At 38.7% G+C, this 17,054-nt stretch overlaps 1 protein-coding gene across 8 annotated transcripts in view; it reads right to left on the bottom strand.

The window, feature by feature from the left end:
- ERBIN (erbb2 interacting protein) overlaps positions 1–16,125 on the bottom strand; it is a 134,056-nt gene extending 117,931 nt beyond the window's left edge. For 3 of the 8 annotated variants that reach the window (XM_043591390.1, XM_043591445.1, XM_043591455.1), the window contains exon 1: positions 15,744–16,122. The gene's annotated coding sequence lies outside the window, so the exon portion shown is untranslated. Of the gene's footprint in view, positions 1–15,743 lie in introns of all 8 variants that reach the window. The other 5 variants (XM_043591427.1, XM_043591436.1, XM_043591399.1 and 2 more) reach the window with 4 other exon arrangements.
- Positions 16,126–17,054: the final 929 nt, after the last annotated feature.

The raw sequence follows: 17,054 nt of genomic DNA, 5'->3' as shown, positions 1-17,054 counted from the left end.
AACCCAACATGGGTCTTTAAACTCATGACCCTGACATCATGACCTGAGATGAGATCAAGAGTCAGACACTTAACTGACTAAGCTACCCAGGTACCCCTAGAAGTATAGTTCTGAGGAAAAAACAAAAACAAAAACAAAAAAACTATAGTTCTGGGGATCTAATGCACAGCATTGTGACTGATTATAGTTAACAACACCATGTTATAAAATTGAAAGTTGCTAAGAGAAAAAGTAATTATATACTTAGATGTGATGAAGGTGTTAGCTAACAGGGGAGGCAATCATACTGCAATATACATTTATTAGATCAACACACTGTATACCATACACTTACACAAGGTTTTATGTCAGTAATTCAATAAAGCTGGGGAAGAACGAAAATTAAAAGGCAAAAAACAAACATGTGGCACAAAACAAAGTGCTATTCTACAGAAAATGTATACTTCAGAAAATACCTAAGAAAGTATCTGTGAAAAGGAAAAACCAATATAATCAGGAAAACTGGACTTATTTTTCTAACCTCATTTATATCACTAACAAACTAAATGACCTCTAGGATTTCACTTCCCCATCTGGGTCAATAGTTTCCTCTTCTGTTAAGTTAAAAAAAACAAAAACAAAAAACAAACGTAGGGGCACTTGGGTGGCTCACTCGGTTGAGTGGTTGAGTGTATTACTTTGGCTCAGGTCATAACCTCACAGGTCTTGGGTTCAAGACCCACATCTGGCTCTGTGATGACAGCTCAGAGCCTGGAGCCTGCTTCCGATTCTGTGTCCCCTCTCTCTCTGCCCCTCCCTGGCCCACAATCTTGTCTCTCTCCCTCTCTCAAAAATAAACAAACATTAAAAAAAAAAAGTAGGATAGTTATGGAAACTACACTGTTTTCTAAATTTGTCACTTTCAGTGACAAAAGCCATTGAATATAAGAAAAATATCAGCATTCTGGGGAATATATCTTTCATTCACACCAAATTATCTATTAATTATATTACAAGGAAGGATAAGGTGCAGGCCAGTGAAACATGTAAAGTGACAACAACATTTAGTGTGTATAAACTACTCTAAGTAGAGAATTTACTATTATAATCAAAAGACCAAAATAACTGTCATTTAATGATATACATAATTACTACTGAGCATCAAACTAAGTACTAAGAGTTCAAGGAAAATGTTTGGTATTATTTTTTTCAGAGACAAATCAAAAAGCAGTTAAGAAACAAGAAGATTGGGGACACCTGGATGGCTCAGTTGGTTGAGTGTCTGACTCTTGATTTCTGCTCAGGTCATGATTCCAGGGTTGTGGGATCCACACTGAGCATGAAGCCTGCTTATGATATCATCCCCCCTTCCTCCCTTCCTCTTGCTGCCCCACCTCTATCCTTCTCTCCATGCTCTCTCTCCTCTCTAAAAAAAAAAAAAAAAAAAAAAAAGGAAAAGAATTAAAATTCACTTCTAAACCTCTTAAAAATCACAAAAGAAGGTTCAAGAAGCCATTCTAGTATTAATGAAAATACATTCAAGAGGCAATTAAGGGGCCGAATAGTAGTAGAAGGCACCAACTTCTACTTAAATCAACCCAAGGATTTTTATTTCTCTAACCAATCACACTCAGTTTAGCAGATTATGTTTTTCTCCCTCCCAATCCCACAGCCAAACAATGTTAAGAAAACAAATACAGTATGATTAAATACAAGCTCCCATTCAGCAATAAAAATTCCCTATCCGATTACTGAAGATTAAATGTTACCCTAATGTTGGAGGATGGTCTCAAACAATGGAAGGAAACTGAGGGAAGAATTGTGTAGTTAACAGAGAACAAACTAATAGTCACCAGAAGGAAGGTGGGTGGGGAGATGGGTGAAAGAGGTGACAGGGATTAAGAAGTGCACTTCTGTGATGACCCCAGGGTGATGTATAGAAGTGTTGAATCACCCATTGTACACCTGAAACTAATACTACACTGTATGTTAACTAGAATTTAAATAAAAACTTTTTTTAAAAAGGAATTTTGTAGTTAAATAGATGGTTATTAATTACTTGTTAGTATACACATTAAATAACAAAAATATGAGAATATACAATTTAAGTAATATATTTATAATTACATTAAAAATAAAAAGTACTATTACCATTACACCTATAATTATATACCTGGAAGATCCAAGGACATCAACTAAAAATCTATTAGCAATTTCTTTTAAAGTCTTCAGGATAATACAGTAGGTAATAACATATGAAAAAAAAAATCAATCTCCTTCACTTAAATATCCAGATAAGAATACAATTTATAAAACAGCTCCATTCATAACAGCAACAGCTCTCACTCTTCCTTAAGTTTGTGAAAATAAACACAGCAAAAATATACACCTTCTTTAATAATTACAAGAAATACATATTACTAATAAAAAAAAAACATGGATGGAACAAGAAAGAAAATCATAATCGCCAGTGAAGAGCATAAACTATTAAATAAATGGAAAATTTACACGTTCCTATAAAGAGATATGCTACTTTTGAGGTATCAATTCCAGGAAAACGTCGGATTGTGAGTAACTTGCTCTGTGAGTGTTCCGCAAGGCGTACCAAAGACGAGCAAGGTAAAATCAAATTTTAACTTGATAAATGAGTGATGTCTTGTAATATGAGTAATGTCACTTGATCACAACTGAGCCAATGATTTTTGACATTTGCTTTGACATACAAGTGCTCTGGATTACAGCCATGTTTCCAGAACGAATTATGCTCGCAAAACAAGTTACTGTACTTCCTAAATTAATCTATGAATTTAAAGTACTTTCAATCAACACACCAACAAGTATTTAGAAATTAGTAAAAAAGATTCAAGTGCACCTGGAAAATTCATTTTAAAGTACAGTGATAAAACAACACCTTCAGATATCAACATACTAAAATGAAGAAAAAAAATCAAGACAGCAGTGTATTATAACAGAAAAGACAACAAAAAGAAAATCTTGACATAAGTATATGCTGAAATTTACTATTGATAAAGATAGAACTTTAGTTAAAAAGATGATTTACCCAACAAATGGTGATATAACTAGATAACAACATGGTTAAGAATAAATCCAAATGATTATTTCACTCCTTAAGCCAAAACTTAGGTTATTATATTTATAATCTTGGCACACATCCTTTCCAAAAATATCATTAAACCCCAAAATAAATATTGACTAATTTGATTACACTGAAATTTAAACTTCTATATGGCAAACACCATAACTAAAGCATATAAGCAACAAACCAACTAAATCCACGTGAAACAGAAAAGGCACACAAAAATGTAATATTCCGAAAAGAATTCTTATACTGAACTTGCCAACATCACAATTAGTAAGTAGTACATTTAAAATTAGGCAATCTGACTCCAAAGCCTGTGTTCTTATTACCGGTTTCAGATTTGCACAAGTATTTTAAGATAGCTAATATCCAATTTGTTCAAGAATGGACTTAGAAAGGTATTCTTAGGCTAAAATGAACAAATCAGGAGACTATAGATGCTGGAGAGGATGTGGAGAAACGGGAACCCTCTTGCACTGTTGGTGGGAATGAAAACTGGTGCAGCTGCTCTGGAGAAGTGTGGAGGTTCCTCAAAAAATTTAAAAATATATCTATCCTGGGGCGCCTGGGTGGCGCAGTCGGTTAAGCGTCCGACTTCAGCCAGGTCACGATCTCGCGGTCCGGGAGTTCGAGCTCCGCGTCGGGCTCTGGGCTGATGGCTCGGAGCCTGGAGCCTGTTTCTGATTCTGTGTCTCCCTCTCTCTCTGCCCCTCCCCCGTTCATGCTCTGTCTCTCTCTGTCCCAAAAATAAATAAACGTTGAAAAAAAAAAATTAAAAAAAAAAAAAATAGATCTATCCTATGACCCAGCAACAGCACTGCTAAGAATTTACCCAAGGGATACAGGAGTACTGATGCATAGGGGCACTTGTACCCCAATGTTTATAGCAGCAGTCTCAACAATAGGCAAATTATGGAAAGAGCCTAAATGTCCATCAACTGATGAATGGATAAAGAAATTGTGGTTTATATATACAATGGAATACTATTTGGCAATGAGAAAGAATGAAATCATGCCATTTGCAGCAACGTGAATGGAACTGGAGGGTATTATGCTAAGTGAAACAAGTCAGGCAGAGAAAGACAGTTACCATATGTTTTCACTCATATGTGGATCCTGAGAAACTTAACAGAAAAACATGGGGGGCGGGGGGGAGTTACAGAGAGGGAGGCAAACCATAAGAGACTTAAATAGAGAGAACAAACTGAGGGTTGATGGGGGGTGGGAGAGAGGGGAAAGTGGGTGATGGGCACTGAGGAGGGTACCTGTTGGGATGAGCACTGGGTGTTGTATGGAAACGAATCTGACAATAAATTATACTTAATATAAAAAAAATAGAAAGGTACTCTTACATACTATTGGTGGAAATATAAATTGGTACAAAATCTTCAGAAGGAATTTGCTTCTATCAATCAATTTGAAGTACACACATAGCAAATGCAATTTGGGTATTTATCCAACAGAAAAAAAAATCATATAAAAGTACAAACATTTAGGGGCGCCTGGGTGGCTCAGTCGGTTAAGCGTCCGACTTCGGCTCCGGTCATGATCTCACAGTCCGTGAGTTCGAGCCCCGCGTCGGGCTCTTGGCTGACAGCTCAGAGCCTGGAGCCTGCTTCTGATTCTGTGTCTCCCTCTCTCTCTGACCCTCCTCCATTCATGCTCTATCTCAAAGCATAGTCTCAAAATAAATAAAGCAAAAGTCTCAAAAAAAGCAAAGTCTCAAAAATAAATAAACATTACCAAAAAAAATTTTTTTAAAAGTACAAGCATTTATGCGCAGAGAACACATACTCTGTACAGTACTGTCATGTATAACCACACAGAAATAATCCTAATGCTAATTAACACATATATATGCCTACTATATCTCCACATAAATGAAATACATTCTCCCATTTATATTTAAAGATACATATATGTGTATATATATATATATATATATATATGCTCACTGCCTCAGTAGAATACATACAGAAGTGTTCAGAAGAACATATAACACACTGATATGAGTATCTCTAGGAGATGGGATTATGGTTTGCTATATGGTTCTGTATTTGAATTTTTATTATCAGAAAAAAATTTACCATAATTTTTAGCCCTTTGCCTACCAAAAGCCTCTCACTGCTTTGTACCTTACCAGCCTTCCTAGCCTACCTTAAAATATCTCACTCTATAGATACTTAAAGGAAAGAACTGATAGAAGTAGTACTGATTTCAGTAACTAACGTCAAGAAGAAAATTCCCAGGGTTTCTGGCTTGGGGATGGTTTTCAAAAGAGCAGACAAGACACTATGTTGATATCAAGTATCTCTGACAAATCAAAGTGCTTCTACTATACACAGCCTCTGTTATTCTGCAGTTACTCCCAGGATAATTAACAAAAATCTTTGAAGTCCCCAGAGATTAACAGGACATCCAAAGAATTTATGTGCTGCTGCCAGGATCCTTATCTTTTCCTAGAAGACTAAGAGTAAATCTTAATTGCAGTCACAAAAAGATACCCTAGTATACTTCTTAAATCACTTCAAAATCTCCAGGGATGGGGAAGTCAAACCAACTTACTCTAGGCTAAGTGATAGCCTTGGCAAGGAAATTACAGGTTTCTTGCATTGGTCCTAATACAAACAAAACAATCTGATCCCTACCTATCCCTCCAGACTCTAGACTTAGTCTAAGGTTCGAAATTCCAAGGACATCATTAACAAGATAGATCCATGCATCAACCTTTGGAATCATGCAAACAATATAACCTCAATGTGGAAAACACAATTACATCAAAATCACTGCAATCTACTAAAATTGAGCTCCAACATTACCTCCACAAGGACATACCAGGGTAAACACTAAAAGGACTGACTCTTTCCAGCCACTTTTCACATAGTAACTTGGGATTACTAAGGAATGAAATATTTCATCTAAATGTATTGTAACAAATATTACACTTTAGAATTTTATCCCTTTAGAAATACTCTGAAAATTAATTTGACCACAGAGCTTCTATCTGAAATGTCTGTGTGAATAAATGTTTACTTCATCTCCCTCATCAAAAAAAGTATAGAGGGGCGCCTGGGTGGCGCAGTCGGTTAAGCGTCCGACTTCAGCCAGGTCACGATCTCGTGGTCCGTGAGTTCGAGCCCCGCGTTGGGCTCTGGGCTGATGGCTCAGAGCCTGGAGCCTGTTTCCGATTCTGTGTGTCCCTCTCTCTGCCCCTCCCCCGTTCACGCTCTGTCTCTCTCTGTCCCAAAAATAAATAAACGTTGAAAAAAAAAAAATTTGAAAAAAAGTATAGAAACAAAACTAGTTCTCAGTGTCAAAGATAAATTCAACTATGGAAAGGGAAAACATAAGAAATGAACCCTGTTGCGTTGAATTAAAATTGGATGTATTATTAAGAAATCATTTTACATTTATTGAAATATACTCGTGGAGTACCTGGGTGGCTCAGTCAGTTAAGCAGGCAAATCTTGATTTCACCTCAGGTCATGATCTCACCATTTATCAATTTGAGCCCCATATCAGGCTCAGTACTGAGTGCGGAGCCTGCTTGGGATTCTCTCCCTCTCCCTCTCTCTGCTCCTTCCTCACTCGCACCCTCTCTATCAAAATGAATAAATAAAACTTAAAAAAAAAAAAAGAAATATATGCTAAATGTGAATGTGTATGTGTGTACATATAAAAATATCCCTTAGCTGGAGCGCCTGCGTGACTCAGTTGGCTGGGCATCCGACTCTTGGTTTCAACTCAGGTCATGATATCACGGTTCATGGGTTCGAGGCCTGCATCAGGCTCCACATTGACAGTGCAGAGCCCGCTTGGAATTCTTTCTTTCTCTCTCTCTCTCTCTCTCTCTCTCTCTCAAAATAAATAAATAAGCTTTAAAAAAGAAAACAATATCCCCTAGCTTTATATACAAAGAAGGCCTGAGGGCAGCAACACCCCAAGAGCAATGAAGACAACAACTGCTAAGATCTTGGCTTCTAAGTACCATTTCCCCCTAAAAATAACTGACACTAGTTGAACAGTAACTCTGGAACACCATATTATGCTAAATACAAAGAAGTACTCAAGAAGGCAAGTTTAACAAAAAGGAAAAAAGTAAAATAAACCAGCTGGAAGGGGTTCTCACTAGACAAATCAAGAACAATTTGAGTATCAAAATAAATGATAATGGATTATAACCCAGAGAATGGAATAGCTAACCATGATCCATGTAGATATAAATAAGTTAAAAATAAGAAACAAAATGTTTACATAGTTCCAAACTATCTACCCCCCAAATATTTATTAATTACAAATGAGGAAAGGATACCTTGACATAGGAGGTATCTGGTAATTACAACTGTAATCACATAATCAATGACTATCATCAATAACAGGAAAACTGAAATTACCTACTACCTGATAAAAGGCAATGAGAAGAATACAGCATCACTTCCATGATAACCCTGCCAAAGATCTGATCATAAAAATATAAATTTAATCAAGGATCTAATGAAAATCTGATCAAAGATCTAATCATAAAGACATCACAGACTCTACAAAATAACTAGATCTATAATCTTCAAAAGTGCCAAATCCTTGAAAGTAAACACAGAAACTGTTTGGATTAAAAGAAATTAAAAGATGTGACAACTAAATGTAATCCAAGATTCTAAAGTGGATCTGTCTGCTTTAAAAAACAGAGGGACACTGGTGAGATTTAGCTGTTAGTAATGCATTCTTTGTTAACTTCCTAATTTTGATAGTTATAATGTTGTTACATAGCATAATGTCCCTATTTGTAAAAAAAAAATAAACATTAAAGTATTTGGGGGTAAGAGACTACTGGGTAGGCAACTTACTGTCATACAGTTCAGGAACACAAAAGTTCTTTGTATTATGTTTCCAACTTTTCTGTATATTTGTCATTATTCCAAACTTTTAAATATGAAAGAAAAATTACAAAAAATCTATAGCAGTATCAGGGAGGGGTATATCTACAGATAATAACATAGAATGTAATTTGTAGAGAATCCAAAATGAATGGGGGTGGGGAGATTACAACAGAACACAACACATATGAGGAACCACATACACAAAAGAAGCATAAAGAGGGATCTCCAAAAAGAGTAAGTTTCCTTACCAAGAAGGATCAGGAGAAGTGTGTCCTGGGCAGTGAGCCAGGTAATAAAACCATAGAAGAACAGCTGCATGGTTAAGGCCTCCAGCAAGCTCTCTGTACTGTGGGAGATCTGACACTTGGGCAGGATAATTGTGAAAACAGTGGAATATTATCCCCCTGAGGGACAGGAAACACGTGTAAGAGGACAAGCTACCCACATAGCCTAAAGGAGAAAGCCATTACCTAAATAAATATACCAAAGCCAGAATAACAAGGATTTACATGGGCTGGGAGAATACCATGAAATGACCAATACCATGCAATCTGGACCATAATAGAAACCTTTAACCACAATGAAAACTCTGACACTTGAGGAAAAACCAGAAGCAGGATGGATATACCAAGCACAATAAGATCAAATCTCCTATACTGTTAATAGAGGGGGGAAAAAAAGAGACCACGTACAAAGTTTTATCTCAGAGATTCAACAGGTTACAAGTAAACCAAAAACAAAACTACAAAGAAAAAATCAACTCCTATGAAAAAGCAAGAGTTCCCAGCATCTCTATTCTCCCCACTACAAAAAGTAATTGAAAAGAACTGAAGACCAAATTGATGAGCTAAAATATCAAGCCTCAGGATTCTTTCAGAATGTAATACCAGCACACAGACACACACACACACACACACACACACACACACACACACACAATCAAAAGAAGTTATGAAAGCTCCATAAATCCCAACATTCACCTAAAGTTTTCAAAGTGCAAAGTGTGCTCCACGGACCTTGGAAGTCCTAAGACACTTTCAAAGTGTCTTCAAGATCAAAACGACTTTCATAATAATACTGAAACATCATTTGCCCTTTCCCATTATATCAACAGCAATGGTGCAAAAATATGGTGGGTAAAACTGCTAGCACCTTAGTGAAAAGGCACTGACATCAAGCTATACAAGCAATACTTCATACTCCCAGAGTTCTTTTTTTTTTTCCAAGTTTTTATTTAAAGTCCAGCTAGTTAACATACACCAAAATATTAGTTTTAAGGGGGCACCTGGGTGGCTCAGTTGGTTGAGCGTCCGGCTTCGGCTCAGGTCATGATCTCACGGTTTGTGAGTTCCTGCCCCACGTCAGGCTCTGTGCTGACAGCTCAGAGCCTGGAGCCTGTTTCGGATTCTGTCTCCCTCTCTCTCTGCTCCTCCCCTGCTTGTGCTCTGTCTCTCTCTCTCTCTCAAAAATAAATAAACATTAAAAAAAAATTTTTTTAATATTAGTTTTAGGTGTAGAATTTAGTGATTCATTACTTATAACACCCAGTGCTCATCCCAAGTGCCGTCCTTAATACCCACCACCTGTTTAACCCACACCTCCCCTCCAGTATTATCAGTTTGTTCTCTATAGTCAATTTCCAGATTCTTTTTTAAGTGCCACTTTCAATTAATATCTTTAATAAAGTAGTAAAAAATAATTTTACAGAGCACCTGAGTGGCTCAGTCAGTTAAGCGACAGACTCTTTATATCCACTCAGGTCATGAGCTTACTGTACATGAGTTGCAGCCTCACCTTGAGCTCTGTACTGACAGTGTGGAGCCTGCTTAGGATTCTCTCCCTCTCTCTCTCTCTCTGGCCCTCTCCTCTCTCTCTCTCTCTCAAAATAAGTAAATAAACTTTAAGAAAAATAATTTTTGGGAGCCTGGGTGACTCAACAGGTTAAGTGCCCGACTTCAGCTCAGATCATGATCTCACAGTTCAAGAGTTGGAGCCCAGCATTGGGCTCTGTGCTTACAGTTCAGAGCCTGAAGCCTACTTCAGATTCTTTGTCTCCTTTTCTCTCTCTGCCTCTTCCCCGCTCACACTCTGTCTCCCTCTCTCTCAAAAAATAAACACTAAAAATAATGATTTTATTGGGGCGCCTTGGTGGCTCAGTCGGTTGAGCGTCTGACTTTGGCTCAGGTCATGGACTCGCAGTTTGTGGGTTTGAGACCCGTGTCAGGCTCTGTGCTGACAGCTCGGAGCCTGGAGCCTGCTTCGGATTCTGTGTCTCCCTCTCTCTCTGCCCCTCGCCTGCTCATGCTCTGTCTCTCTCTGTCTCTCAAAAATAAATAAATGTTAAGAAAAAAATTTTTTAAATAATGATTTTATTAAATCTCAACTATTTAATAGATGTCTTTGTCACATTTTATGTGAAGGAATGGCAATGTTGAGGAAAATCACTTATGTAATTACTTCAAATTATGAGCTAAATTAGCCTTTTTCTCACGAAACAGCATTTTGACCTAAAAGAACAAATGACAAAACTATGCTTGTAGACTTAGGAATCTGGCAGACATTTTCTCAAAAATAAACCAACTAAGCCTGCAACTTCAAGGGAAACACACTAACAGTATCTGTTACCAATGATTAATATTCAAACTTCCAAGTGAAAATTTAGAAATGTGGAAAATGTTTATCTGTCACCCTGAACTTGACAGCTTCACAACACTAGACTTTTTTGATGGAATTAGTGGGGATATTAACAATTTTTTTCTTTTGTTTGTTACTACCTAGTAAAATGCATCAACATTTGGAACACATATAACTCAATGAACCAGTATTTCTCAAACAACGTCACAAAATCATAAACAGGTAAAAGATTCACTCAAAGTGCAAGATAAACCAAAGGATTTTCAGATAACAAGATATGGAAAATTCAGTGATACACTGTCAGAATGGGCACTGCAGCTATCCTTTAAGAAATTTTGGTGTGGTATCAACGAATATCCACCATATCTAAAAAGGCTATGAAAATACTCCTTCCTTTTCCAACCACATAACTGTATAATGCTGGATTTTCTTCATATACCTCAACCAAAACAACATATTACAAGATTGAATATACAAGTAGATACGAGAATCAAGCTGTTTTCTACTTAACCAGACATTAAGAGACTTACAAAAATATAGAACAGTGTCACTGTTTTTGCTTAAGATTTGTTTTGGAAAATAGTTGGTTTTGTTTTGTTTTATTTTATTAAATTGATGTCATCATAACAAGTAATGGTTTATGGTTTTTAAACAAACTGATATTTAAAATTCTCTAATATGGAAAATAAAATAAATATAACCCACAAAAACCAAAGCTCAGTGAAGTTCTCAGTAACTGGTAAGAGTATAAATGGATCCTAAGAACAAAAAGTTTGGAACAGTTGCCTTAGGTCTAGTACTATTATTTGTAATTATACTATGCTATAATAGAGTGAATTTGCCAAAGGACAAATGCAATGTATAAGGCACACTGTCCCAAAGCAAGTTGTCTGAGACTACCCTATTTCCTAAGTTATTCAGTCTTCTCTCCGTTTTCATACTCCTCTGGATAACACCAAAGGTCATATTTCACAGGCTGCCTTTCTCACTCCTTCTAGTACAGCAAAAAGCCAGCAAACCATTCACTACGTACCAAAAATGGGCGCTGAATAAAGATGTCCCTAGAATTGATGTCCCCAAATATTACCACACCTATTTTGATTACTTGTCTTTTTATTTTCTACTTTTTCATACTACATTCTATATACGTAAAATCATGAATAATCTCCAGATAGTATTGTTTACTAACTTAATTTTTAGATAATCTATTGTCTTACGTACTATAATTTATAAAGCCTGCAAGCTTTATAAAGCCTCAACCAATGGTACCTGGAACAAAATTTGAAGTGACAAGAATTAAATGATGATAGATTTCCACTGTGCTTATTTCATAAAAACAAAGGAAGGCAATTTCAAAATTTTAGGACAGAAAAGACATCTAACTTGAGAGGTAGGGCAGAAAGGAAAGGAACAAAACAGAGAAGAAAAACACAGAGATATAAGCTTGTATGTTTTAAGAGGTCAAAAGCATAATCAAACAAGAAGGTATAGGGGTTTGTACAGAATCTTAATACAGTCATTAACCTGATGTTATCTGAACAGGTAATTCCAGGGGTATTCAAAAAACAAACAAAAAAAGAGTTCAGTAAACATAAATAAAAACAAAATATATTAATGAGCATCAGGTTAAAACACTGGCATGTAAACTGAATAGGAATGCAAAAGAGATACTTATAATTAAATGGGGCATATAAATTTTTTCTCTTTTCTTTTTTTTTTAAGTTTTTAAATTTATTTTGAGAGAAAGAAAGAGCACACAAGCAGGGGAGGGGCAGAGAGAAGGAGAGAGGATCCCAAGCAGGCTCTGCGCAGTCAGCACAGAGCCCGAGGTGGAAACTGAACTCACTAAACCTGAGATCATTACCTGAGCAGAAACCAAGAGGATGCTTAAGCAACTAGATCTACCCAGGTGCCCCCGAATAAATTTTTTTCTACTATATTGTGAACAGTTTTCTTAGGTGATGAGCATGGACTCCAAGTTTAGAAAACCGGAGAAGGACAACATACCAAAAAACCACTGAACATGGAAAAAATAGGGGAAGTCAATGAACTGAACCAGAAAAATAGGAAGCTAAAGAAATTAGAAAAGAAAGCCTAATAATAGCTTTTTTACAATTAGGAAACATAAGACTGAGCAGAAAGCTAAAGATAAATCTGAAAAATGAGTGTAGCATGGGGTCAAGAGTTAGTGATGAAAGGCACCAAGAAAGAAACAAAAAATGTGGAGTCAGGGGATCAGAAGTGCTGAGCTTATTTCCTTACAAAATTCAAAAGTATGTATTATAGAGCCTAATTCATGTACATATTTCTATGGCAAGAGCAAACTGTACATGCAAAAACTGAATCATCTATTTTGAACAGCAAAGCGCAAGTACAATTAATGTTGTCAGGAAAGGAAAAGAGAAAGACCTCTTTAGAAGAAAAGCACCTAACAGGGAAATAGATGGGCAATGGAAAGAGTCAAAATGAAAAATGCAAGCAACAAAGCATGTTTAAAAAGAATCTGGCTACATAGCACTCACAAAAAAGAAAATTACTTTGCTATGCAACATCACTAAAATTCTGCATAAAGCCAAATACTTTGTAAACACTGCCATAATCTATTCTAAACCCAAACAGCTTAGACTCTAAATTGTTACCTATAAACATTTAAAATAAATACTGAAATATGCACCTAATTTTCTGAAATTATTGTTTCTTTAAGTTATCATTTACTACAAAGAGTTCAATATCACTATTGAATTAAAAGAAGTAAATTTAGACATTTATTAATGATGTATGTATAATTTCTCTAACTAGTTATCACTTCATTAAGAAATAGCATGCAATAAAAATTTGGTTTCCATATTTGAACCACTGTAAGCTTTTCATACAAGCGTGCAATAGTTTCACCTCAAATAGCAGATGGACTTCATACTATGTGAATTAATTAGTTGAAGGATTAAGTTTATCACTATTGAAAACTCCTAAGTACCTTCTATAAAGAGTGCCATGAAATATGTATCTTGGGCAATGTAAACAAAACCTTTGGAAGTACTCTAGATTTGCCAATTTAATCTAAGAAAACCCATAGAATGCTAAGAAGAATACTCGAAATGAAAGGTCACTTGAAAATATTTTAACTGATTATCATCTTTCTTTAACCTCTTTTCACACCATGATCACAATTTAAACAAGGATTTGAAAATATGTACACTTTGACAATAGCATAAAGCTTAAAATTCATTAAGTTAATTCAGGACTAAACTAACAAAATTCTCAGTAAACCACAAAGTAAATTTTGCCTTTATGGGACAAAAGGAATCAAAGGTTCTATAAAGGTGAACATTTCACATTTTTAAAGTGTGCTGTCTGTATCTAAACTTACTTCTGATCCCTCAAAAAAAAAAATCAAGAACTTAATCTAAAAACAGGGTTTTAAGCAGTCATTTTCAAGTGCTACTATACTTTTCACTTGTAAAATTTACTAATGCAGAGAAACATCTTCACAAAGTGATAATTCTCTATAAAAGACTTGCTCTATTAAGGCTCTGTTGCTCTGAGGCCAAGTATAAGCCATATAAGGAAAATGAAGTTCAATGCCATCTATTTTCTTCTGCTCTTTCAGATGCCCAAGAATAACCTCTCTCCTTGCCTAACATTACATTCCAAAATTATAAAGCAGATCAGTTATACACTTTAAATTCCTTGATAAAGCTACTTGGACCTAACAGGAATGACCTGATGGTTCACAATCTTACCAATACAAATAAATAAAACAAACAATAAATTTTTATAAAGGATCTCCAGAGACTACACTCTGGGGGAACAAAATCACAATATATATTAACAGATAGTCAAAAGACGCCCATTTTGAAATGTACTTAACATAATAACAAGTTGTGAAATTATTTGATCCTGCTCTCCAAAGCTATCTTTTCTCTGAACTAAAGAATGCCAACTATTTTTCATGGGGTAGCATGAGCAAACTAGATATTAATTTATAGCTGAAATATAATTACCAACAGGATGCCAGACGTATTCAATATTTATTCAAAAGCACAGTATTACACCTCCTTTACCACAAAAGTACTGAGAAAAAAAATATATATAAGCCTAACAAAACACCAATAAAGAAGCCAATGGTGTTTGTTGCGAAGAAACTCCGTTTTATCTATAAAGACTACCGATTGGTTTAGAAGTGTTTGTAACTGACTGGCGGAATGTCTCCCATGCTTCACTAATTCCTGCCCCCAGAGTAGGTACCTATCACTTATTAGGCAGAACCGGCCAAAACATTTGGGCCAATACCAAAATGTAAACACTGTACTATTCAAAAAGGACAGATGTTTATTACAATCAATATGACTCCCATGAAAATCGTTTTAAGCATTTTACTTCCCTTTCTATACATTCTGGTCTTAACTGCAGAGAAACCCTAACAGATCAAACTACTTTGTTATTTAATTATAACTCTATCCATAATACTTAACTACTCTCCCCTACTCCTACTTAGGTCAGTTGTAAGAAAAATTAAGCAGACGCTTGCTTTCGATTAATTAACCAAACAAGTATTATATGACTGTAAGTGTCTGAAAGGAACCAGTTACTGAAGAAATACATTATCCACCTAAAAAAACACAAAGAATAGCAAAGTTCATTTGTTTATAAAACCCAACCAAATACATCTCTAAGGGCTGAAACTAAAACAACAACTATATATACAATTAACGCAAAAGTCAGATAATCGGTAACAGGATAAACAAATGTGGCAGCCATCTCATCAACAGTAAATCCGTCGCTGCAGAGACCTAACTTTTTTCCAAAACACAAGTTGCCAGGTTCAGCAACTTAATAAATAAAAACTATACATTGCGTATGTTCTAGGAAACTAAAACTTCTGGACCTAGTGCCGAACAAAGGCACTCTTTCTTCCGATTGCTCAAAACTTTTCGTCTCACCACATTCTTACGATCTCTTCTAAAGTAACCAGAGTCCAGATGGTAGAAAGGAGGAAAAATCAGTTCTACTCTTTAGCACCTGAAAGACTATCCAGTCCGACACTACAAAAGATCAATCTAGGGCAACTTGGGAAGAAGTGAGAAACACTAAAGTATCCTCTCTTTCCCGGCCCAAGAGCTTTTTAACTCTTACACGCTTTTCGTGAAAATTACCTTTCGGTCGGGCAGTGTCTCAGGGCAGCTTTTTCAAGGCTTCGCCTGACATGATTTCCTTCCCTTCATTAGTCACTTTGGATCCAGCCGAATTTCTCTCTCCGGTGAGAGCGGATGTGGAGTGGCCTCCCGCAGTAGGACGAGTAGGTGGCTTTGGAGGGGGTTGGGAAACGCGCCGGTTTCCTGGTCTCGAGTTATGCAGGAGTTTCCCAGCCCTAACTAGGATCTCCGCCGAAAAAAAACTTTTCACTCGTGACACCGCCCGGAATTACCGTGCGAAACTCACTTCCTGCCTTGGCGCAGAAGCAGAATCCAGCTCGGTCCAGGGGAACCCGGAAAACCAGCTCCGCGCGCGCCGGGGAGGGGGAGGGCACGGGGCCTCAGCCGAGAGCCTCGGGCTCCGGGAGCCCGGCGCGCCCCGCACACCCGACGGCGGCGGAACCCGGCCGGCAGGGACCAAGATGCCGCCGGGGCGCTGGGCGAGCCTCGGCCGCGCTAGGCCGCCAGCTCCTCCTCGCCGCCGCCCCCAGAGCCGGGCGGCGGGGTTATTGTCTCGATAGAGCCTGCCGCGCCCTTCGCCCGCGCCGCCGCCGTCGCCGCCGCGGCCGCCCGGGGCCGGAGCCGAGGGGCCGGGCAAGCTCGAAGGCGGCCCCCTCCCCGGGCAGTCTGTCGGGCCGTCCGTTCTTCCGTCCGTCCCTCCCCGCCTTTCCTACTTGCCCTCGAACCCTCTTCTCCTCCCTCTCCCGTTTTCCCGCCGCCGTCCCTTCGCTCCCCTCCTCGTTCTTCTTCCCCGGCGACGGTGGCTCCCCGGGGAAGCGCAGGAGGTGGGGGCAGGCGGCGGCTGGGTCTCCTCACGAGCTCGCGGGGCCGCGGCAGGGGCCGAGGCTGCGTCCCGCGCCGCCGCGCCACATTCACTCGAGCGAGAGACTGCGAGGGGAGGGGAGGGGTGGGAGGGGAGGGAGAGAGAGGAGAGAAAGGAGGAGGAAGGGAGCTGGGGCGGAGGGGAGTTACTGCCTCACAGGCCGCGGCGGCAACAGCGCCACCGCCCCAGCGGTGAGGGGGAAGAGACTGCGCGCGACTGCTTCTTGGCGGGGGCGGGGCGGCCTCCCGCCGGCTTCGCCTCAACCGCCAACTGCCGGGCTGGAGGCCGGCGCGAGCCAGTCACCGCGCGCGGGGGCGGCGCGGGCAGACGTCGGCGGCGGCTGCGGCGGGGGGCGGCGGGGGGCGGCGGGGGGCGGTGGGCCCGGGGCCTTGCGGGGAGGGGCCGGCGGCGGCGGCGGCGGCAGCGGCGAGGGGGGTTAGCGTACGAGG

Source organism: Prionailurus bengalensis, chromosome A1 (genome assembly GCF_016509475.1).
Source record: "Prionailurus bengalensis isolate Pbe53 chromosome A1, Fcat_Pben_1.1_paternal_pri, whole genome shotgun sequence".
Classification (NCBI taxonomy): domain Eukaryota; kingdom Metazoa; phylum Chordata; class Mammalia; order Carnivora; family Felidae; genus Prionailurus; species Prionailurus bengalensis.
Note: the sequence above shows the minus strand (reverse complement) of the source record. Positions and strands in the feature narration are given on the sequence as shown.